This window comes from Equus caballus, chromosome 2, assembly GCF_041296265.1.
Source record: "Equus caballus isolate H_3958 breed thoroughbred chromosome 2, TB-T2T, whole genome shotgun sequence".
Lineage (NCBI taxonomy): Eukaryota > Metazoa > Chordata > Mammalia > Perissodactyla > Equidae > Equus > Equus caballus.
This window is the reverse complement of record NC_091685.1, coordinates 31,638,835-31,662,904: the sequence shown is the minus strand read 5'-3', so window position 1 is coordinate 31,662,904 and position 24,070 is coordinate 31,638,835. Positions and strand designations below refer to the sequence as shown.

Sequence of the window (24,070 nt, the reverse complement as noted above, 5' to 3'; positions counted from 1 at the left end):
ATTCCTTCGTGTTATACCTTTGCCCAGACACTTCCTTCCCCTGCCTGGAATGACCTCCACCTCATCAAATCTATTCACGAAACAATTCAATGCCATCTCTTCTTCACACCCACCGCACTTAACTCCTCCCTTTCTGAGCACCTACCTGCCACTCAGCATATGAGCAAGCACCACGACAAGACCTGGACTGCTCTGTTCCACGGCACACTCACAGGCATTTTCTGGCTTTAGACCGCACTAGCCCAGCTATAGCGCAAACCCCTGGAGGTGCAGACCTGTCGTTTGTTTGTATTCCCACCAGTACAATGTTATGAATATTACAGTTATTCCATAAAGATCTGTTTAAGGAAAAAAGGAAAAGAGAGGGGAGTATCCTCAAGATACACCACTGTCATAGTTTAACCCAAACCCTTCTCCGTAACCAGAATCCCTCAGTTATTTTCAGAGGACAATGTGCATCCCTCAATGGTTTCCTACCACTTCAAATAATAAAAACCCTACACACTCTGGTCGTTGCCTGCCTCTCCCCGGCATCTCCTGTCATACTCTTCTGCCACTCTCCCTGACCCCGCGCTCTCTGCTCCACATGCGCTGGCCTCCTTGGGTCCCCACAGAGGCCAGCTCATCACCACTTGAGCATCTTCGTACTGTAGCTCCCTCTGCCTGCCTCCCCCCAGATCGTCGTATGGCTGCCGTCTCCTCGTAATTCAAGTCACAGTTCAAATGTCACTTCCTCAGAAAAGCCTTCCCTGACAATCGAGCTACTGCTGCACTCTCCTCTCGTGACTCCCGACTGTATCGAACTGTCTTATTCTCCCGTCTCAACCTGAGGTTATTCTGCGGACGTGTTTCCTGCTTCTCTCTCCCCACTCCTGTACGCTCCATCGCGGCAAGAATTCTGCCAGTCTTGTTCAGCACTGTATCCCAGAGCCTAGAACACTAGCTGGCATGCAGAGGACGGTCAATAACCAGTAACCAAAAGGAGTGTGTTTCCTCTCAGCTTAAACCGCAGTTCTCAAGAACATGGACACTGTTTTCCACTTCATCTCCCACAGCGCCTAAGAGACTAAAGACACTGGAGTCACTCAATAAATCCTCAATTAATAAAGACAGACATATAGTCTTTTCTGGCACAGCCTTCCACTTACATTTTTAATTAAGTCAACAAATACTCATTAAGCTCCTTCCACGAGGCAGGCATGAGGCTAGGTGCCATTCTAGTTTCTTTTTCAACTTATCGTGTTCATCACTGAGATCCTGAAAAGTCCAACATTTGATCAGAAGCTAAAGCCCTGACACCCCTCCCAGTCTGGTGACCTCATTTTATTGGCCAATGAAATGCCACTCATTGCAGCTACTTGCAGGGTACATACAAACTTAGTCATTTTTATGTCAGAGACCACACAGAGCACTTCACTGTTCAATTATACATCAACCTCTCGTCTGGTATTGTTCCTCAAGAGAATATTTCTCAAAAACAACTATAAAAGACATTCTTGAGAAATTTGGAGATATCTGAATATGGACTGATATCATTATACATTAGATATTACATAATATATATATTAGATCTAATGTATAATATTACATATTAGAAACCACCTTTTTAGGTGTGCTGATGGTATGGTAGTTACTCAGTAGGGCGTCCTTCTTCTAGGGGGTTATACATGGGCAGCTTACCAAATGGTTACGAAAAAAACTGATACATATATACAGACATTTATAGCTACACAAGTATAATATAGCAGTTAACAATTACGAGTACAAGCAAAAGGTATCAAAAGGATTAATATGTGCATTTTTCTAAGCTGTAACTGCTTGGTTGGTTTTCAATATAAGCTTTAACATATGATTAGACCAAAATTGATCCAGAGAGTACTACAGGATCAGAAATTGAACCACTAAAACACAAGAAATATCAACAAAAGAGCTAAGGAACAGGAAAAACTACCCACGGCAACTTCCAGCCCAGCCCAGGCCAGGCCCCTTCTCATACAGCTGTGGGCTCAGAAGAGGAGAAACCATATTTTGGAGCCCTGCTTCCAGAAGGCAGCTGTTCAGCACAACACATGCAGGCCCAATCTGTCAGCCTCATCCTCCCGGGAAGACGGTCTATGATGGGAAACTAAGCCACAGCATCTCAGTGACAATATATTCGAACAGGGCTTTGTAAGCTCACAGGTATTGTAAAAATACAATTTGGTTTTTATTGCTCTTGTTTCTTAAGCAGATGTTAAGAACGATACTCACAACCACCAATGTAACAACTGATTCAGGCAGGGATCCCCGGTGGCTGCTAAAGCCATTCGGTAGGAGAAGAGGACATTCACATTGTCTCAAAGTCACCCCATAGATTACTTACAAAGGGCAGTAGGTGCCTTCACAATGAAAGATCAAATTTACCGTCAATAGTAATGGGACACACTAACACTATGTGCCTCCCAATATGATGCCAGGGGAGGCGCATGGCATGATCCATGTAATATCTCTTACCAAAACCATCTATGCTGCATCTAAGCATGAGAAAACAATCAGACAAATCCAATTTATGGGTCATTTTAACCGGCCTGGACTCCCCAAAAGTGTCATTGAAGACACATACACCAAAAATAGAGTGGGGCTGTTCCAGATGAGGGGTGCTCAAACTACAGTTTTATTGGAATATGGCATGCCCGTTGTCATATCAGTGTTGAACGCTGACATAATTGGGGTTATAGGCCATGATGTTTGCAACTTGCTCTCAAAGGTTTCAGAAAAAAAGTTAGATAATAGATAAAGCAAATGTGACAAAATATTAGCAACTATGAATCTGGTCACTGGTTCTCAAACTTTTTGATCTCAGGAGTCCTTTACATTCTTAAAAATACCGAAGACCCCAAAGGGCTTTTGTCTCTGTGAGCTATACCTATCTATTATTTGCCGTCTAAGAAATTAACACTGAGAAAATTTTTAAACATGTATTGATTTTAAAATGATAAGCTCATTATGTTAACATAAAATATTTTTATGAAAAAAAAATTTTCCAAAAACAAAAACTCTAACGAGAAGAGTGACATTCGTTTTACAATTTTTGCAAATCTCTTTAACGCTGCTGGTTGTATTCTGATCTGCTTCTGCATTCAAGCATTATAACATGGCATTTTGTTTGAAGTATATAAAGAAAATCCAACTTCACACAATCTGTACTTGAAAAAGAAGTATTTTAATAGCTTTCTAAGATGGCTAGAGATATCCCACTTTGATACTACACCAGAAGTTGTCAGGCGCTGGTTTCTTACAGGTTAGATGCAGTGAGGAGTCTGAAGCCACGTGCATGAACTTTTCATACTGTTACCTTCAAACGCACTGGTCTAACTTGCACTTTGGATCTTTTACTCAAGCACGATTTTATAAAATCATGCACTGAACACCGGAAAATACTGGTTCACTAAGTTGACACATAAACAGATCTTCTAAATGTTGACAGATTTCATTGTGCAATACCAAAAGAATCACTTTTGTTAATATCACCACCAATCTCATTTTTTTTAAAAAAGTCTTTTTAAGTATTGGGAAGCTGCCAAGAGCACAGTGGCAGATAAAAGTTGTGCAAAATTCTAATTTTTGCAGGAAAGTTCAAATTTCATCACTAGCAATAGATACTATCAATTGTTTTCCTTGAAATGACAAGCTTCATTTCATTCATTTTCAAGAAAATGTCTGATAAATACCAAGTCTAAAAAACCAATATGTCTGTCAATCATTCTTTCGAGTAAAAATGATGTTTCATGAAAAAAGAGGTTAGTTTAGCTTGCAGCTCAAACCATCACACTAGGGTTTTTCCTCAAATAACCACTGTCCCTTGATAGGCACAAGTGCTCCATAAGAACTTCCCGTTTCATCACACAGAATATTAAAAGGATGAGGCCGGCCCCGTGGCCGAGTGGTTGAGTTCATGTGCTCTGCTTCAGCGGCTCAAGGTTTTGCTGGTTCGAATCCTGGGCGCAGACATGGCACTGCTAATCAAGCCATGCTGAGGCAGCGTCCCACACACCACAACTGGAAGGACCCACAACTAAAAATACACAACTATGTACCAGGTAGCTGTGGGGAGAAATAGGGGAAAAAATTTTTTTTAAAAAAAAAGGATGCATACTCAAGGATCAAGATTTAATAAAATTAATAATTTTTACTGCTTTATCAAGGACATTCTTAAGTGAAACTGGCATTTTTGTTTCACTGCAAGTGTGCCACAAACAAAAGTGTCACTAATACAGTTTGATCCTGCTGCCTCGATTCGTGCCTGAGGCACCAGCAGCTTTATCCACCCCTGACCGATCGGTGACCATCAGCACAAACGTCACCAACCACAGTGAAAAAGGCAAATGACGTCTTAGTGTCACTATAACAACAGTTTTGACCTTGCAGATCCCCACGAAGGGTCTTGGGGACTCCCAAGGATCTGTGACTAACTCTGAGAACTACTGATGTGGGTAAAACGTATATGAGTGTTCTTTGTACTATTCATTCCTGTTTAGAAAGTTTAGAAATTTTCAAAAGGATAATGGAAGGGGGAAAAAATAAACCATAAAACATTCTCAACTATTTTAAAGAGCAAGAGAAAACGCCTTCCCCCACATTGATGAATGCATGGCACAGCAACGTTCTTTTGGAAATCGAAGGACAGCAGTGGAAATTAGCTGTCCAGGCTTTATTAACCAATGACGGCCCAAGACAAAAACTCAGCTGCCTGGGGTTTTTTTCAAGAGGAATCCATGTAACAGGGAAGGATCACCAACAAAATACAGATCCCCAGTGCCTTGTTTTGGACTAAATGTATTTTGGAATTCGGAATTTTTTTTAATTTTGGAAAGGGAATAGAGTAGCACCCCGTAGGCAGATATATTAATATTTCTACAGTTAAATATACGACTAATCATACTAAGTAGGATAAATAGAGATTAGAAATAGCCTCACTTTAGTTCAGGTCTGGCATAGCAGTTAAGTTCGCACGTTCCGCTTCGGCAGCCCGGGGTTCACCAGTTCGGATCCCAGGCACAGACCTATGCACCACTTATCAAGCCATGCTGTGGCAGGTGTCCCACATATAAAGTAGAGGAAGATGGGCACGGATGTTAGCTCAGGGCCAGTCTTCCTCAGCAAAATGAGCCTGTTGGCTCAGGGTGAATCTTCCTTAAAAAAAAAAGAACTGTGGACTCCTTGGGAATATGCTACACTCCAATTCAAATCATTTCATCAGCTACACTAGTTCCTATTTACAGGGTGGGGTTAGGTAGAGACTTTTGAGATTTTCAAGAGTTATATTTGTGATTCCAATGTCGTTGCATATCCCGCTGAAGATTTGGAAAAGCCACATTCATGGGAACAAGTGGTTAGGAACAGGCACAGTGCCAATATAAATCACTTTCATCAGGAGTCAAAGGGAACAGAGAGAACATGGTTTGGGACAGAGTAACACGAATGGTACTGAATTTGAATTGTTATAATAAATCATTTGTAACCAAGAGCCACATATAACTCTCTAAGGGTGAAAACAGGTCCTTGAAGGAAGGGAAGATGATTAAAAATGAAAACTATGGGGGCAAGCCCGATAGCATAGTGGTTAAGTTTGCATACTCTGCTTCAGCAGCCCAGGGTTCACTGGTTCAGATCCCAGACATGGATCTACACACCACTCATCAAGCCATGCTGTGATAGCATCCCACATATAAAACAGAGGAAGGCTGGCACAGATGTTAGCTCAGCAACAATCTTTCTTAAGCAAAAAGTGGGAGATTGGCAACAGACGTTAGCTCAGGGCCAATCTTCCTCACCAAAAAAAAGAAAGAAAAAAAGAAAACTATGCATCAATTAATACCTAAATTATGTCACAAATATAGATCAGTTTTACTTGATGCCACAAATTAATTGGGGATCAGAATTTGGAGGCAAATTATTGTAATCCTTAGTTGAAACACTGTTAAATTCCTGATACTATTCCTTAACCAGATTCTAATTTAGTAATCCACGGCAAAGTAGCATACTGGAAACAGTAGTGAATTGCGAGTCCAGGAGACCTCAGTTCTCAATTCTGCCACTAACTAGTTACACAGCCCAGCCAGGGACACAGTAGATACCCAGCAAACGCAATGTGAAATCAACAGACCTAGCTGCTTCGTGCCTCTAATTCATCATCTGTAATAGAGGACACTGGATTAACAGATCTTTAAAGGTTTCTTCTAGCTCTAAATTCTTTAAGCATGTGCCCTCAAGGACCTTATCAACTCAACTAACTTTAGTGTTATGACCTTAAGACTATCTGGTCCACACTGTTCACTTTACAGATGAGAAAACTGAGACCGTGAAAAATCACATGATATGTTCAAGGTCACACCCCAGCTACAGCAGTGCTAGGACTAAAACTCGAAAACCCCAGTTTCCAGGTCAAATGCTCACTACTTTGCTTGTAACCCAAGGCTTCTGCAACGGCATAAGTCCAGGGCTTTCAGTATATGCCATCACTCAGTCAACACACGCTCTTTCAGGACCCTGGTTCTACTATATCATATATATATAAGGTGGGAACGAATTCCAGGCAAAGAGACCCAAAAACTCACAGAGAAAATATTCACAAATCATTTCTCTGAGAAGAGTCTAGGATCTAAAACATACAGCGAATTCTTATAACTCAACAATGAAAAGACAAATAACCAATTAAAAAACAGGCAAAGGTGGGGCCAGACCCATGGCCGAGTGGTTAAGTTCACGCACCTTGCTTCAGTGGCCTGGGGTTACGGGTTAGGATCCTGGCTGCAGACCTAGCACCGCTCATCAAGCCATGCTGAAGCAGCATCCCACATCGAAGAACTAGAAGGACCTACAACTAGATATACAACTATGTACTGGGGGGCTTTGGGGAAGGAAAAAAAGAGGAAGATTCGCAACAGATGTTAGCTCAGGGCCAATCATCCTTACCAAAAAAACAAAAAATAAAAAACAGGCAAAGGATTTGCATAGGCATTTCTCCAAAGATATACAAACAGCCAATAAGCACATGAAAAGATGTTCCAACATCATTAGTCATTAGGGAAATGCAGATCAAAACCACAGTGCGACACCACTTCACACCCACTGTGTGTGAGGTATGGCTCCAATCAAGAAGGACAATAACAAGTAACGTGAGGATGCAGAGAAACTGGTGCCCTCCAACACTGCTGGTGGAATGCAAGATGGTATAGATGCTGTGAAAAAAGTCTGATAATTCCTCAGAAAGTAAAACACGGAGTTACTATATGACCCAGCAATTACACTCTAGGTGTATACCCAATAGAAACGAAAGCTTAGGTCCACATGAAATTTGTACAGCAATCTTAATTCATAATAGCCAAAAAGTGGAAACAACCCAAATGTCTATCAACTGATGAATATATAAACAAAATGTGGTATATTCATACAATGGGATATTATTCAGCCCTAAAAGTGAGTGAAGTATTGACACCTGCTACCACATGGATGAGCCTTGAAAACACTGTGCTAAGTGAAAGAAGCCAGACACAAAAATCTACAGACTGTATGATTCCATTCACATGAAATGCCCGGAACAGGCCAATCCATAGAGGCAGAAGGCCTATTATGGTGGTCAAGGGCTGAAGGTAGGAGAGAATGGAGTGACCTTTAATGGGTGTGGGGGTTTTTCTGGGGTGATGAATGTTCTGAAATTAGTGACGATTGGTTGCACACCCCTGTGAATATACTAACAAGACCACTGAAGTGTACACCTAACATGGCGAATTTTATAGTATGTGAATTATATCAAGATGTATTTTGTCTGTTTTGTTTTGTTTTAAAACACAGACAACAAAGTGCACTTCCACTCGTGCCCTCCCAGACTGGACAAAGAAAAATATCAACACAGGGTGAATGCTCCAAGGCCTCAACTCACTATTTACTGGGCAAGGCATGTGCTATAAAGTGGGAATACAAAGATAAATACTCTGTTCTTATGATACTCAGTTATTATAAATAGACAAAGGTGAGCAAATAACGATAACACAATGTGATAAGTGGGGGCCGGCCCAGCGGCGCAGCAGTTAAGTTCGCACGTTCTGCTTCAGTGGCCCGGGGTTCGCCAGTTCGGATCCTGGGCACGGACCTATGCACCGCTCATCAAGCCATGCTGTGGCAGGCATCCCACATATCAAAAAGTAGAGAGGGCCGACCCAGTGGCGCAGCGGTTAAGTTTGCACGTTCCACTTTTCGGCGGCCCAGGATTCGCCGGTTCGGACCCCCAGTGCGGACAAGGCACCGCTTGGCATGCCATGTTGCGGTAGGCGTCCCATGTATAAAGTAGAGGAAGATGGGCACAGATGTTAGCTCAGGGCCAGGCTTCCTCAGCAAAAAAGAGGACGACTGGCAGTAGTTAGCTCAGGGCTAATCTTCCTCAAAAAAAAAAAAAGAAAGTAGAGAAAGATGGGCATGGATGTTAGCTCAGGGCCAGTCTTCCTCAGCAAAAACAGAGGAGGATTGGCAGCAGATGTTAGCTCAGGGCTGATCTGCCTCAAAAAATAAAAGCTCTCTTCCTCTAGACATATCGCATCATCCACCTGCAATCATTACTCAGTCTAAGTCAATGCTTTCATTTTCACACCCTGCATCTCCAGCGACCAGCAGGAGCAGTCTCCTGCATGGACAGGCACAATGCATATTTGCTGAAGACACCGTTTCTATGCATGAGACCTAAGGGGAGGCTACAGTGGAGAAATCCTGGCCAAGAGAAACCCCAACACAAGATAATGTCTCAAAAACTCTTTCCAGGTTTTTCCAAGGGGTAGGGGAGAGCCCCCAAGGCTGTAGCAGACCAGCCTGAGGGAGAGATGCAAAGAAATCTTTTCACCAGAGATGGAGAGGGCAAGGCTATCATGGTCTGGCTACAGCAATGCGGAGATCATGCAGCCCGCACTGCAGTAAATCAGGCGCTCAGAGCTGAGAGATACCAGCTGCGTATGACTGCAAAAAAAAAAAAAAAAGCTAGAGGCACTTAGACCCTAAACAACTGCAGGAAACTGACAGCGGACAAAAGAGTGGGATTCAGGGGAAGCAGTCAAGAGTTAAATCCGTGAAATGACTCACATGACAGCAACGGCTCGGACTGACGGCTCCCGGCTCCCTCTCATTCTACCTTTTTCCCACATAGAAGAGGTAAGCTGTTTTCTCAATCCCCAGCGAATCTGATACCCTTCAGATACCGTTTCTCAGCTTGCTGGACGACTAGACTAGGACACAGGAATGACGCAGCAACATCCTCCCCACCTCCCCCCTGACAGCAGGAAGAGAATCAAGGACCAGAAGAAACGAGTGGCTGAGAATGACCTTCCCTCTATCCAGACACCACAGGTTTGTCCTACTTACACAAGAGAGACGACTGCTATGACACTCATCCCAAACCATTTTCTTTTTCTGTCTCAGACTGGGTTAAAAAATCTTTTAAATTTTATTCCATTTAATTTTCTTCTGGTGTCCTTAGACAAGTTCCTTCATGGATTTCTCATCTGTAAAACGGAACTAAACACACTAGGCTCTGGACCCCAGCTCTCTCATGTTGTTTGAAGGAAAGGTTATCTAATGCACTTGGAAAAGTTAAAAGCACAATGTAATAATAGCTAACATTTATTGTATGTTTACTTCATGCCATTCTAAGGCCTTTGCACGAACTCGCTTATTTCTAAAAACAACGCTAAGAGGCAGCTACTACTAACCCCGTTTTTCAGAGGAGTACACTGAGGCACAAACAGGGAGAGTTCCTTTCCCAAGTTCACAGAAATATGACACAGTAAGGCTGGAATTCAAACCCAGGCCATATCACTCAATAAATCTGAGTGTATATTACTAATGTAAAGTGCAGTGAAAATTACAGCACACGGCTTAAAGGAAGCAAGCATAACAACCCAGGAAAACGTCCAACAAATGTTTGAATTCTGCTTTGTTCCCACCATCATATACCATCATGTGTATGCATTCTGAGATTAACATGTAGCAGACACATGTATGTGGAACAGAGGCTCTGGAATATGTCCAGCCCTAGTCACACAATACGTCACTTACTGGCAGTATGGGCAAGTTACTTAACTGTGTCTTAGTATCCTCATATGTCAAACGAGGCTAATACCTACCACGGAGAACTGTTTAAGCACTAAATGCATTCTAAACTCTCTTCCATCAAGAACCCTGGCTGGCACAGAATAAGTGCTGAGCAAATGTCATTAGCTGCTATTGTTAACATTATTATTTCACTTTGTCATTTTACCTATTTCTCATGTAAACAAACACCTAAAAGAATTTTGCCTCAAAGCTGTCACATAATCTTGAAATGGACATATGTACTGGATTTCCCATTTCAGCATCCCCACACTTTGGGAGTATTTTCTAACAAATTTATAATCCATGTAACATTGTTGCTAATGTGAGCATCTATTATACCCTTCCAAGTTTATGCTACATTGTATTTCTTACATGTCAAATGATATACTGCAAACACTTCTCTCTTATACAAATTGTCACATTTCTGATTAACTGGTAGGCTGATTTTGAGAGTCACTGTGAATGGCTTTTTATCAAAACACCTCCAATTAAAATGCTAGTATCTTCTAGAAATTATTTATTCCACCTTCTCATCTGACAAAGCTGAAGCCCAAAGAAGACAGTGACTTGCTCAAGTTTATACAGCTAGATAACAACAAAGACTGAACCAGAAACTCCAGACAGTTCAAAGTTCTCCATCATTTCTCTAGGCTGAATAATTCCATTTCCTGTCAGGGAAGGTGATAAACATCTGAGGACAGAGAATGACTCAAATCTCTAAGGAGCAAAAAAATGTCAGGATGCAAGGCTTCAGTGATTACTTAACGCAGCAAAACAAAACAACACAACACAAGTGGCATTCCTCAGTACCATTTCCTTCTCAAAAAATCATGTCATCTCAAAAATGTGCTCTACTAACTTTTTATTAGCCTAACCCACACTGGCTCATGCTACTTGTTCCTAGCTATCTCTGCAACTTTCTCAAATTGTCTTGGCAAATTCAGGTCAAAATTCTAATAACAAACTCCAGGGAGCTGTCGCAGTGCAGTGGTGTGATAGCAAATACTCCTGAAAATAAGTGGGGCTTGGAAATTCTATTACACCTGAGATTCTCAGTGGAATTATTTTTGCTGTGACGGAATTTGATTTGTTTTTTCAGAAATAGCTTTCCACGAAAATCATACTAACATAAGAGAGAAGACATGAAAACTTGCTCATTAAGGCCGCTAACTGATCATTTCATTAAACTTTGCCAAATTTTTTGGAGCATTTCAAATCTCACAGGAGTTTACCGAAGAACTCAATTCATGCCCCTCTTTCCAAAAGTCTGCTCTGAAACAGACATGGCTGCTTTCATACACACAGTATTGAACCAGAGTCCAGACCAGAAGTGGGCAATCTATTTCACACACAAGCCACAGCAGGATCAGGGAGAGAAGAAGAGAGAAAACAGGAAGACTGGCAAGTCAAATCAATTATTTACTCAAAAGTCCACAGGGCACAGAGCACTATAAGATGCACAGTGCCAATCGGCTCCACCCCTTCTCTGCCAGTCAGCACAGGCCACACGACAAACGCTGGAGCCCAACAACCAGCCAAGCTCCAGGCAAAGCGGCCTTACCAGGCTGGATGGGGCCAAATACATATTCTAACTCCTAGTCAAAGAAGAGCCGTTCGAGGAGGAGATAATCAATAGTTTAAAGACTGCAGAGAGATTAAGAAAGACAAAAGCAATGAAAACGCCTAAATACGTGGACTTTGGGTCTTTTGAAAGGGCACTGACAGTAAGGTATGGAGCAAAACAAGACAGGAAAGGTGCTCAAGTATGAGTGAGTGTAAAAGAAAGGCTGCATACAGAACGCTTTTTTTTTTTTTTTAATGTTTGAGAGTAAAAGGAAAAAAGAGATGGCAATAACTCTAAGACACAGAAAGGAGGGGGATTCTATTTATTGGTTTTAGGTTAGAAAAGACTTCAGTGCATTCATAATCTGAAAGGAAGGACTCAATAAAGAGCGAAGCTAAAGATGCAAGAGAGAAAGATGATAATTGGTAAGAGTGAGGCACCAGACAAGTGGCTACTGGGCAACGGGAGGCAGAAGAAAAGTTATCCATGTGGATCCTGAAAGTCACCAGACAAACGCAATGAAAATGGAGAAAGCAGATGGTAGGGACCTTAAAAAATTAGAAGCCATGTAAAAATGGCAAAACAAGTCTGAAAGCAGCAGTGAAGGACTAGAAATACACCGATTGCTCTCTGCTACCCAAGGAGCTGTGAGGTATTTGACCAGTGAAAACAGAAATAATAGCATTCATTAGAGAAAAAGTCTTGTTTTCAGTTATGGGTTAGGAGATGGAGGAAATGTTTGGAAGAAAAGAATAAGAACTTAGGACTTGGCTCACATATGCGCACAGGTTCTACGAGACTCAGGAGAAGCAGCTGGTAGAGGAGCATCAGGAAAGGGGTGGAGAGGGGTGGGGCTGAGCTTTATAATATTGAGGCCACAGCAGTAGATAGAACTGTGAAGTAATCAACGGCAAACAGGAAGAAGAGTAAGCTCACGAATTTAATGGCTGCGGATGACGGGGGAACGCAGAGAGAAGGACACACCAACAAAGAGCTGGTACCACCGACAGCGCGTCTCCAGCACTCTCCACATTTTCAAGTGGAGTGATCTTCACACCCACTTTCCCAGAAGCTGGACCCTGAAACTTCCTTTCGTTTCCTTTGCCAAGACCAGCAATTTACTGAACTGTATCAACAGTTTGTTTGTTTGTTTTCTGAATCGGACCTTTGTTTTTAAGAAGGATTTGCTGAGAGCTCTAGAAAAGGATACGAGAGACATTATCCAAAAGCAAAGAGAACATCACTGACTAGAACTGGGGCCGCAGAGCAAACTTGGTCTTTTAAGCCCCCACACCTTGCACGTGCAGACAGGATGGAAAAGGATAGACAACACCAGTTAATATTTGGGTAGCGCTTCACTGATCTGAATTATTGCCTAATCAAATATCTCAACTAATTCATTCTTTATTCCTATTTTTATGACGTGTAATCCAAGGACAGAAAGACAGAAAGAACACAGGCTTTGTATCAGTGATCTAGAATTCTAACTCTGCTAGTCCCCCAGGGACATTTCTTAAACCCCTCTGAGCTTCAGTTTCCTCATCTGTAACATAGGAATAACAGTACCTATTTCATGAGGTCGTTGTAAAGGTTAAAGAATTAATACACAGCAGGTACCCACAGCAGATGCTAAAGAAATGGTAGCTAATATATTCTACTATAACATGCAGTAATGACAGGAAGACAAACATTTTAACTAACATCATTATAAATTAAACCATCCAAGGTGAACCAGTCTATCACTACACTGCTGTTAATATACAGAGAACAAATTCTGTTAACCAAAAAATCCTAAAGTAACAAATAAATTCCAAAAATTCCTCTGTACTTGATGATCCAACTAATGATGATGTTATTTATTAGGGTACAATTTCCATAACTAAGAACTTACACACTGTCTAGTGGTTTGAAATGTACTTTTTTTCCCCAAATGAGTAGTACTTCCAAAATAAGGCAAACTTTTTACCTTCCAGTTCAATCTCAGGGCAATTTTAGAGATTCTCACCATATCTCAAATAAATGGAGCTGCAGAAGCACATGGATGCAGAGTGAAGTAGTCAGCAGAGAACTGGAAGCAAAAGGCAATGTCTTGCCCCCTTTCCCAACTTCAAGTTAACTGATATCACAAATGCTCCTCAATTTTACTAATCTCCCAATCTTAGAGTGATCGTTACTTTCTTTCTTGCTCCACATCATTGAGCCCTATCTCTTCCTTCTTCAAAACTTCTCTCGAATATATTCTTTTTTTTTTTTTAACTCCCCAAATTCAAGTCCCGATAGAGTTCACACCTGAATTTCTGCAAAAGTCCTTCACTGGCCTCCTTTCCAATAACCCACATAATAGCTCCTGATTCATCAGCCTGCAATTCCAAGTTTATCAAGCTACTGCCCTACTTACAAACCTTCAATGCTTCCCAGTGTTGGCAAGATCAAGTCCAAATTCCTCAGTGTAACGTTCAAGACTGTTCACAATCTAACTGAGCATTACCTCACTAACCTTATCTCCTCCTCGTCCCTAATCGAAACTCTATTATTGGATCAGCTGAGTATTCCCAGGTCCAATCAATAACATAAGTTTACTCCAATCTCAGTCTCTTTGCTCTTGCTTTGCCCCGGCCTGGAAAATCATCTCCTTCCTTTCTGCATATTCAAATCCCATCCATCCACGTTACTGTAAACCTCTAGTCTAACTGCCTCTGCGAAGCCCTCAGACCCCCTTCAACCTCGGTAACTATAACCTGTCAGTTTGACGGAAGTCAGTAGCATAACAACAGACCTCCTGGAGCAGTCACCACCATACTACAGATATACATATAGATAGAGATATAGATACAGATTCACCAAAGAACACTAAAGTAAATTTTTCATAAGGCTAAATTATTCCTTTCATCTGAGAGGATGCCCTTTTGCTTATCTCTTTTAAAATGTTCCATCTTTGTTGGCAAAAACATCCAAAACCAAGAGCAACAAATGTTGGAGAGGTTGTAGAGAAAAAGGAACCCTCATACACTGTTGGTGGGAATGCAGACTAGTGCAGCCACTATGGAAAACAGTATGGAGATTTCTCAAAAAGTTAAAAATAGAAATACCTTATGACCCAGCCATCCCAGTACTGGGTATCTATCCTAAGAACCTGAAATCAGAAATCCCAAGAGTCCCTTGCACCCCTATGTTCATTGCAGCATTACTTACAATAGCCAAGACGTGGAACCAACCTAAATGCCCAGAAATTGATGATTGGATAAAGAAGATATGGTATATATACACAATGGAATACTACTCAGCCATTAAAAAGGACAAAATTGGTCCATTCGCAGCAACATGGATGGACCTCGAGGGTATTATGTTAAGCGAAATAAGCCAGACAGAGAAAGACGAACTTTATATGACTCCACTCATAGGTGGAAGCTAACATATAGACAAGGAGAACTGATCGGTGGTTACCAGGGAAAAGGTGGGATGGGGGGAGGGCACAAAGGGAGAAGTGGTGTACCCACAACATGACTAACAATAATGTACAAGTGAAATCTCACAAGGTTGTAGTCTATCATAATCTTAATAAAAAAAAATGTTCCATCTTTGATAAAATAGTGATATTAGATGAGAAGGTTGTTTTTCATTTTAAAGTCCTTACTTGGAAAACAAAAAGCTCTTCTGAAATATGACTGGTCCAGGAAGCCCGAGCTCTAGAAGCACTGGTCTATATCCTCCATTCTGGCATTTACAGATGGTCAAACATTGTTACAGAACTGTTTCAAAAACTAGATACTGTCCACCCAATCAGAATTTGTAATTCCTTAAGAACAAGGACTATATACTGCATTTCTTTTGTCTTTTGTTTTCTCCACATTAATTAGCCCTGGGTTAAATATAAAACAAGTACTGTAAACTGAATAGAATTAAAATTCTTGGCTTTTAAATTTGATGTGAAACTGACCAAAAATGTAATTGAAGCCCGTGTTCCTTCACTCCTCTCCTCTTCCCTAAAGAGTATCTGCAGCCTTGTGGACTGCACCCACTCAATGAATAGCCCCCTACCTCCCAGTATTTCTGCTGGAATCCCACTGCTCTCGCCTCTCTTTATGATCGGAAACTTTATCCCCGCTCTATCCTTTATTATCTCTCCCCGCTCCATTAACGGCCTCACTATCCACCCGCCTATTTCTCCTTCATACTTCAAGATCCTGACAGTCTCTTTCAAACTGCCTTGGGATCTAGTCTTAAAAGTCTAACATAGGGGCCGGCCCCACGGCTAAGTGGTTAAGTTCCTGTGCTCTGCTTCGGTGGCCCAGGGTTTCGCCAGTTCGGATCCTGGGTGTGGACCTAACACCGCTCATCAAGCCATGCTGAGGCGGCATCCCACATGCCACAACTAGAAGGACTCACAACTAAAATATACAGCTATGTACTGGGGGATTTGGGGAGAAGAAGAAAAAATAAAAAATAAATAAAATCTTTAAAAAAAAAAAAGTCTAACATAATCATCAGTCCTCAAATTACTACAAAAAAATACCTTAGCATATGTTGGAAAGTATATAATTTACCAAATTATACTAAGAATATCTCATATTGCACTCCAGTACAGCTGTGGCAGAAAACATAAAAACTGGTATTCCTGATATAAACCTACCAGGAACCTTTGTTCCACAAACAGCCTGACTACATTTGTAATAACTTCTGTAGTCAACCAGCTTCTGTATTCTCTGTAATAGTCTTCCACTTTAAAGACATTTAATACATCTTTATCAAGATCTAAAAACGTTATTCTTCCTATCCTAAGGAACATAAGCCAATGGTGACGTCCTGTACTTAGGGAATAATGATCTTAAATGCACGTGTTCATAAAATCACTGTGTGTTCTGGTTTAGACAGCGTCATGTTCAAGAGCAAGTCCAGGAGTCAAATCCTAGCTGGCATTCACCAGTTGTGTTGACTGTGGGCAAACCGATCTCATTTCGTAAGGATTTTTCACCTATTAGATGGGGATAATAATAGCATCTACCCCAAAGGGTTGTTGAAAGGTAGATTAAATAAAGATATAAACAGCGTTTAAGTACAGTAGCTGGCACATGGTCAATAAATGTTAGGTTTTATTATTAGTCCTCAATGACTAAGAATCCTTAGAAAAATTTCAATTATAAGACTTCTATAAGCTGCTTATTCACAGACATTAGATACAAATCACAAAGATGGCCTAAATCAGATAAATACCCCAGGTAATTAGGAAGACAGCACATTGTGATAAGCTGTTCCAAGGTTTAAAGAGCCAAAAACTAACTTCGTTTATCTTGCTCAGCATTTAACTTTTCCAGGTAATTTGAAACTGGATAAAACCAGAGATTTCTTTACGTTTAGAAATAGGAAAATGCTGTCAGACCAAGGTGGATGGTACCGTTTTTCTATTTGAACTCTTGAAGCTCTGCAGAAAGCCTACACAAATAATGCCTTGGTAAGAAGGTCAGGAAAACACATTTCAGTTCTTAATTATAATTAAGTTCAAATCTGTTCCTCAACAGATTTGCCTCTCAGTAAACTAAAAATGTTATATTTTCCCTTTTTTTAAAACTTTATTTTTTAGACCAAAAAAAGCAAAACATTTTACAAGGCTATAAATAAAATCCTGTTGATACTAACACAAGATAATGCTCTCATTAGAGAGAATTTTGATTCAATCATAACACAACTTAAACAAGTTATATTCAAACAATAATTTTTATTTATAGAGGTTCAAAATGAGCACTATTACTCAAGTTATCTTAGGAAGCAGATGCTCTTCCAATAATGCCGCCGAGGCTCAAAATCTTTTTCAAACTTCATTTGTAGGATTCTCAAAGAGAAGCCTTATACACACAAAAAAATCCTAGTCTCCCCCTTTTAGAATTATATCTCATTTATAACCAAAAACAACGTTGATTACCCACTTCTTTCACCAGACTTACGTCTAAAAGCTAAACATAACTCCTCCAAAATGCAAACTTATCAGGATTAAGAATGTACAATATGCTCTAAAGACAAATTCAAAAGAAGCAGATCAAATATTTCAGTTTATAAATCTCATTAAAATAAATATATAACTACTTCCCATTTTGGAAATTTCTGATATTTGTTTTAAAAAAGTCACATTATCTTACAAATACCCCTCAGAGACGACCAAAAAACTACATGGTAACAAAACTGGAAATCTGAAATATCATACCAGATCTATAGAAAGCAGCAAAATGATACTGTGGATAATAACTGAAATTGTTTAATTTGAACATTTAAACTATCGTGCTTCCATAACATTTGCTCCCAGAGTGCCTCTGAAGGAGCAGTGATTAATATGGTTATTTACATACATCCATTCCTCTTGGCAACCTACCTTTGGTTCACACTAGTTTGAGTAAACTGGAATTCTCCAAAAGAAGGAACTCCACATTAGTTGTTTGTTCTTTTGTTATTGTTCAAAAAAAAAGACGGATTTGGAGCAAGAGAGGAAGTGATCCCAGCTTAGCTTATCTAACCCAGCACATCCTGCTCTAATCACCTAGACTATAACCTGTTTACCAGAGATTCCAAAATTTAACTAATGTCCCCCTCCCAAAGATAAACATCTGGCATGCCAAGATCTCAGCAACTGGCAGCCTAAAAAAATCCCAAATCTGACCCTCGACAGCTCTGTGACACCGGACAAGATACTCAGCTTCTCTGTGCCCCAGGCCCTCACCTGTGAAATGGGGCTAAAATAATAATCGATATACCTACTTCACGGGTATGGATAAGGATTAAATGAGACCGTGTGCCTGACACAGAGTAGGTACTCAAAACACATTCGTTGAAAAATTAGTAAATGAATTCATGCATAGAAAATGCTTAGGAGAGTGCCTGACAAATAGCTATTATAACTAATAATCACTTGAGATCTGTACCTGGAATAAGCAAAAGTAAATGGCTAACAATATTAATATCATTATCCCAAAACTCCATAACCAGACTTAACATTGTTAAATAATTTTCAAAAATACTAATGGTTTGCAATATTCTATTATCTTACCAATAGTCTCAGTTTCCAGTTGCAGGGTCTCTCTTTAAATGATGAAGAAGGGGTGGCTAGAACATCCAGAAATTCTCTTTCTCTTGTGCCAATTATAACAGTATAACCAACATTCAGGCTCAGGATGAGCCATTCAAGAAAAAACAGATTTACTACAAATACAGAGGAAATCAAACTAGCCACTGAGAAAGTTGCTTCGCTTCATCAGAAATTAGTAAAGTTAAAATTAAGCTTTTAAAAATTCTTGATTTTCTTCTAGTTTGCCAGTATATAAAGATGTTATCTGACTTTAGACTAAATCACATTAATTTTAAAAATAAGAAGAAGAGGGAATTTTTCTTCTATTCTTTGGATAAACAAAAATGCAAGGGTAGACCTGAAACCATAAGGCTTCTAAAAGAAAATGTAGGCAGTACACTCTTTGACACCAGTATTAAAAGGATCTGTTTGGACACCATGTCTTCTCAGACAAGGGAAACAAGAGAAAGAATAAACAAATGGGACTTCATCAGACTAAAGAGCTTCTTCAAGGCAAAGGAAAACAGGATTGAAACAAAAAAACAACCCACTTACTGGGAAAAAATATTTGCAAGTCATACATCCGACAAAGGCTTAATATCCATAATATATAAAGAACTCACACAACTCAACAACAAAAAATCAAACAACCCGATCAAAAATGGGCAGGAGACATGAACAGACATTTCTCCAAAGAAGATATACGGATGGCCAATAGGCACATGAAAAGATGTTCATCGTCGCTGATCATCAGGGAAATGCCAATCAAAACTACACTAAGATATCACCTTACACCCATTAGAATGACAAAAATAACTAAAACAAATGGTAATAAATGTTGGACAGGTTGTGGAGAAAAAGGAACCCTCATACACTGCTGGTGGGAATGCAAACTGGTGCAGCCACTATGGAAAACAGTATAGAGATTCCTCAAAAAATTAAAAATAGAACTACCATACGACCCAGCTATCCCACTACTGGGTACTTGGAATTGCTTGAAGTCAGCAATTCCAAAAGTCCCATGCACCCCAATGTTCATTGCAGCATTATTTACAATAGCCAAGATGTGGAAGCCACCTTAGTGCCCATCAACAGATGATTGGATAAAGAAGATGTGGTATATATATACAATGGAATACTACTCAGCCATAAAAAAGAACAAAATTGTCCTATTTGCAACAACATGGATAGACCTTGAGGGAACTATGTTAAGTGAAATAAGCCAGATAGAGAAGGACAATCTCTGTATGACTCCACTCATATGAGGAATTTAAAAATGCAGACAAAGAGAACAGATTAGTGGCTACTGGAGGAAAGGTGAGATGGGGGGTGGGCACAAAGGGTGAAAGGGTGCACCTACAACACGACTGACAAACAAAAATGTACAACTGAAATTTCACAAGATTGTAACCTATCATTAACTCAATAAAAATTAAATTTAAAAAAAATGCAAGGGTAAAACTGAAATAATGACTAATATTTACTACGTACCAGCATCATGACCCAAGTGCTTTTGTACGTGAAATTATCTAACCCTCACAACCACTCTCACCATCTTCAAGATGGAGAAACTGAGGCTTTCGGAGGCTACAGAACTGGACCTCCATAGCTGCACATAACCTTATAAGGTAAAGTGCCATTTAACCAAAATGGTCAAAGAATGAAAACGAGACACAAATAGATAACCAACTGTCAAAGAACCAAATCGAATAAACCACATTTAACAAAGCTTCAGTTGAATAAAATTTAATGATTCAGAAGTGTCCTCCACGATCTCACGATGCCCAGAAGTCAGTGTTATGAACAATTCTGCTGTGAATATGGAAAGTGGAGGAGATGGGGTTGAATACGCACTAACTTTGTAAACCATTCCGAAAATTACTTTTTGTAACGAATTCCTCAGAGTTCAGCATTTGTCTCCTCACATTTCAAAAGAAAATTTCTAGCCACTGACATTTATTGGCGGTTTGAAGTCTGGATAAATGTAAATACGTTCTACCTACACCTGTAATCTGACCTAGCTGGAGTCAAAAAGTGAAAAAGCAAACGGGCTGGTTTCATAAACTATTTCTAAGTTGTTAAAGAAAAAGGTAACAGTGAGAAGATCGTGACAGTTAACAAAATTACTCCAGTGTCTCTCAGAAACTTCCTAAGTGCCTCTGCTCCAGTGTCTCCATAAGAATAACCACCACATTACCCCACAATCTTCTGATATAGCTCCACAGCAAGTCAAATGATTGATGTTTTAAAATGCATAGTAGGGAACTCTTAAAAAATAGATTTACATCCATCGCTCGATTGTGCCAAGATGTCTATTAAGTTAAATCATCCCAGTTACTAATTTAAATTTGCATTTAAATTGGCTTAAAGTACATACAAAATAAGTACATATAAAATTAGAACATACATCCTTCTGCCTTTAACAAAAGAGGATAAATATGTAGTGAGAGAGCTTGCTGGCAAGTCAGAGGAGGTGGCTTTAAACAGATTTAATTGGCTTAAAATTTTTCATTGTTGACATCAAAACAAAACGTTATTCAACAGAATAATTCAAATGAGGTCCTATCTCGTGTCTCATTTCAGTCCCTAACTCCAATGCGAGAGCATCAGACAAGCACTGATGAAGCATCTTTCCCAGGAGGAACTGTGCATAGTCAGTCCTCTGCCAGTGACAGATTCCAAAGGAGGATTTGCCGTGTGGCACCAGGACTGGACTCCTGGACCTTCACACCCTCACAGTTGCTCTCTCACCCGAAGCAGCTGGGGCGCTCCCAGCCTTTGGATTCGAGAAAACACGGAACAGAATTCTAATAAAAAGAATCCCTGTTAATAAGCCTGAGACCTTAAAAGGGCTACCTACACATAAGCATCATTACGATCAATCGTCAAAAACTCTACTGAGGGCCTACTATGTGCAAAACTCAGTGAAAGGAAGTGAGGGGAGTACTGGCTAAGACAAACTTAGCTTCTGATCCAACTAGGTAATTGAGATACAATCTGGTCAAGTTAACCAAGAATATGAGGGGTACTGGCATTACAAGCTGCAAGATTTTAGAGAAAGTAAGAAGCTTCTGATCCAACGAGGTAGATAAGATACATGCTAGTGTGACTTACCAAGAACATGAGGGGGTATCAGCAATAACTGTCACAAAATTTTAGAGAAGAAAGATTTACTGTTGCAAAGTCAGGACAGACTTTAAAGAGGGGGAATTGAGCTGAGCCATGAAGGATGGAAAAGATCGAATAGTTAAACAGCATAAAAGAGGAAAAGGACAAAAAGATAATGGGAACAAAGGTGCTGAATTGGGAATGTGGTCATTAAACATTTATGAAATACCTACTACATGCCAGTTACTGTGTAAGGCACTAGGTACACATGGTGAACAAAACAGATGAGTTCTGTACTCTTGCGAAGTCTAGTGGGGAGACAGTAACCACGCAAGTAGATCTATCATTATAATCAGAATAGGGGCTATGAAGGGAGGCAAGAGACACCGGTAATAGGGAATAACGGGACAGGACCAGCAAGATAAGATGATGAGGGAAACATCTCTGATATAGAAGCTGAGGTTTGAAGGAGGCAGCCAGGCAAAGAGCAGGGGAAAGAGTGTTCGAGGAAGAGAGAGCCGCACATACAAAGGCCCTGAGGCAGGAAAGAACTTGCTGAGTTTTAAAATAAGGAAATAAGAAGCTAGCGTGACTGAAGCATAATGGAAAATGAGAGGCATAAGAGGCAGTGAGGAGACAGGCAGGGCCAGGTTCTACAGGGCATTATAGGCCAGGATACAGTTTGAATCTGGATTTTATTCCAAGCCCCAAAGAAAACCACTGTTTTTACACACTCACAAACATACTGTTGAATAAAAGGAGCCAGACCCAAAAGAATATAGGCTGTATGATTCCATTTTTACGAAAGTACCAAAACAGGCAAAACTAATCTATTCTATTACAAGTCAGGTTGGAGATGCGGGTGGGCGGGGCACGGGGGGCCGGAAAGGAACTCCAATGCTGTTTCTTCATCTGGGTGCTAGTTATATGGGTATATTCAGTTTATGAAAAAAATCAAATTGTACTCTTATGTGTACTTTTCCATATATATTATTTTCAATAGAAAGTAATAATTTTTTAAATTTTTATGCAAGTCTTTAATAACATAATAAACATTTAAAAAATATTATTACTCTGTCCAGATAAAATTGGAATAGAGGAGCACATGCAAATAGGGAAGGTCTTGATTGACAGACTAACCTGATGGAAGCTTCCAGACACATACAAAATAGGGGAAGGGGTAAGTCGAACAGCCAGTGAAGACAAAGTACCACATTTATAAAGAATAAATGCTGGGTCTGGGAAGCGAGTTGTGCAATAAAAGATGAGCTAGAAATTTCTTAGAATGTAAGGAGGTATCTCTAGAAATTAAAATAGATGAAAACAGCGATGCCTAGTAAGGTTAGTCATGTTTGTTATGTTTTGGCTTTTATTTTAATATGGTATTTTCAAGCTCTTCCCTTACCCACCCCCCAACCCCAAACATGAGAGAGTGTAAAGAAATGGAAAGATCCCAATCGTGAGCATCAACCACACCTGAGCTCAAGTCGGTGGTCTGCCCCTCAGGGCTCCAGCAGCAGTTGCTCTGAGCTCAGCTCCCTCAGGTGTAAAATGAGGATAACTCTACCTGGGAAAGTTACTATTTTCTCCCCGTCATCACCCAAAACGCTGAGTTGGGAGACTGGCATTTTAATTTAATTCTTTCCTAATGGTATATGGGGGACAATGGTTGACGAGCCTCCATTCCCAAGATTCATGGGTGGGAAAGAAGGATTATAAAACAGACAACATACAGAAACAGAATGGAGAAAGAGAAACGAGGAGGAGCAAGAGGTGAAAATGGGGCTGCTTCTAGAAGCTCAGTAACAGAGGTTTCAAGCTTTTTCTAAGACAGAGACTTGAGCTAAAGAAGACTGGGACAGGTTCCGTGACCTCAGAAACTATGAGCAGGAAAAAATAACCTTATGTCTTCCCAGCAAGACACCATGCCTACCTAACGTATTCCTTTTGTGGAATATTAAACAAGGTAGCGATAAACAGTAAAGACATTCCATCACAGGTGAAAGGGCAAGGCTTCGCCAACCATTTTATAGCATCCCCACCCTCAAGAATTATTTGAACAACCACAATGTGTAAAGCACTTCTTAAGTATAGCCAAAGATAGTAAGTTTCACGTTTCAGGAGCTATCATTTCAAAAAGGAAAGGGAAATAAAACTTCGAACAACTCCTTAACAGATCTCTGGGTAATTTTTTCCCCTACAATGTATCCCCTTTCCTAAAAGTAATGAAA

General features: G+C 40.2%; 1 protein-coding gene across 33 annotated transcripts in view; it reads right to left on the bottom strand.

Annotated features, from left to right (window-relative positions):
* The window catches only part of LUZP1 (leucine zipper protein 1), a 117,621-nt gene that overhangs the window by 90,104 nt on the left and 3,447 nt on the right, over positions 1-24,070 (bottom strand). For 3 of the 33 annotated variants that reach the window (XM_070260770.1, XM_023635536.2, XM_070260758.1), the window contains exon 1: positions 9,109-9,376. The exons of 23 other annotated variants lie outside the window; for them this stretch is intronic. The gene's annotated coding sequence lies outside the window, so the exon portion shown is untranslated. Of the gene's footprint in view, positions 1-9,108; positions 9,377-18,713; positions 22,775-24,070 lie in introns of those variants that run through there. 7 more of the 33 variants (XM_070260760.1, XM_023635535.2, XM_070260749.1 and 4 more) reach the window with 7 other exon arrangements.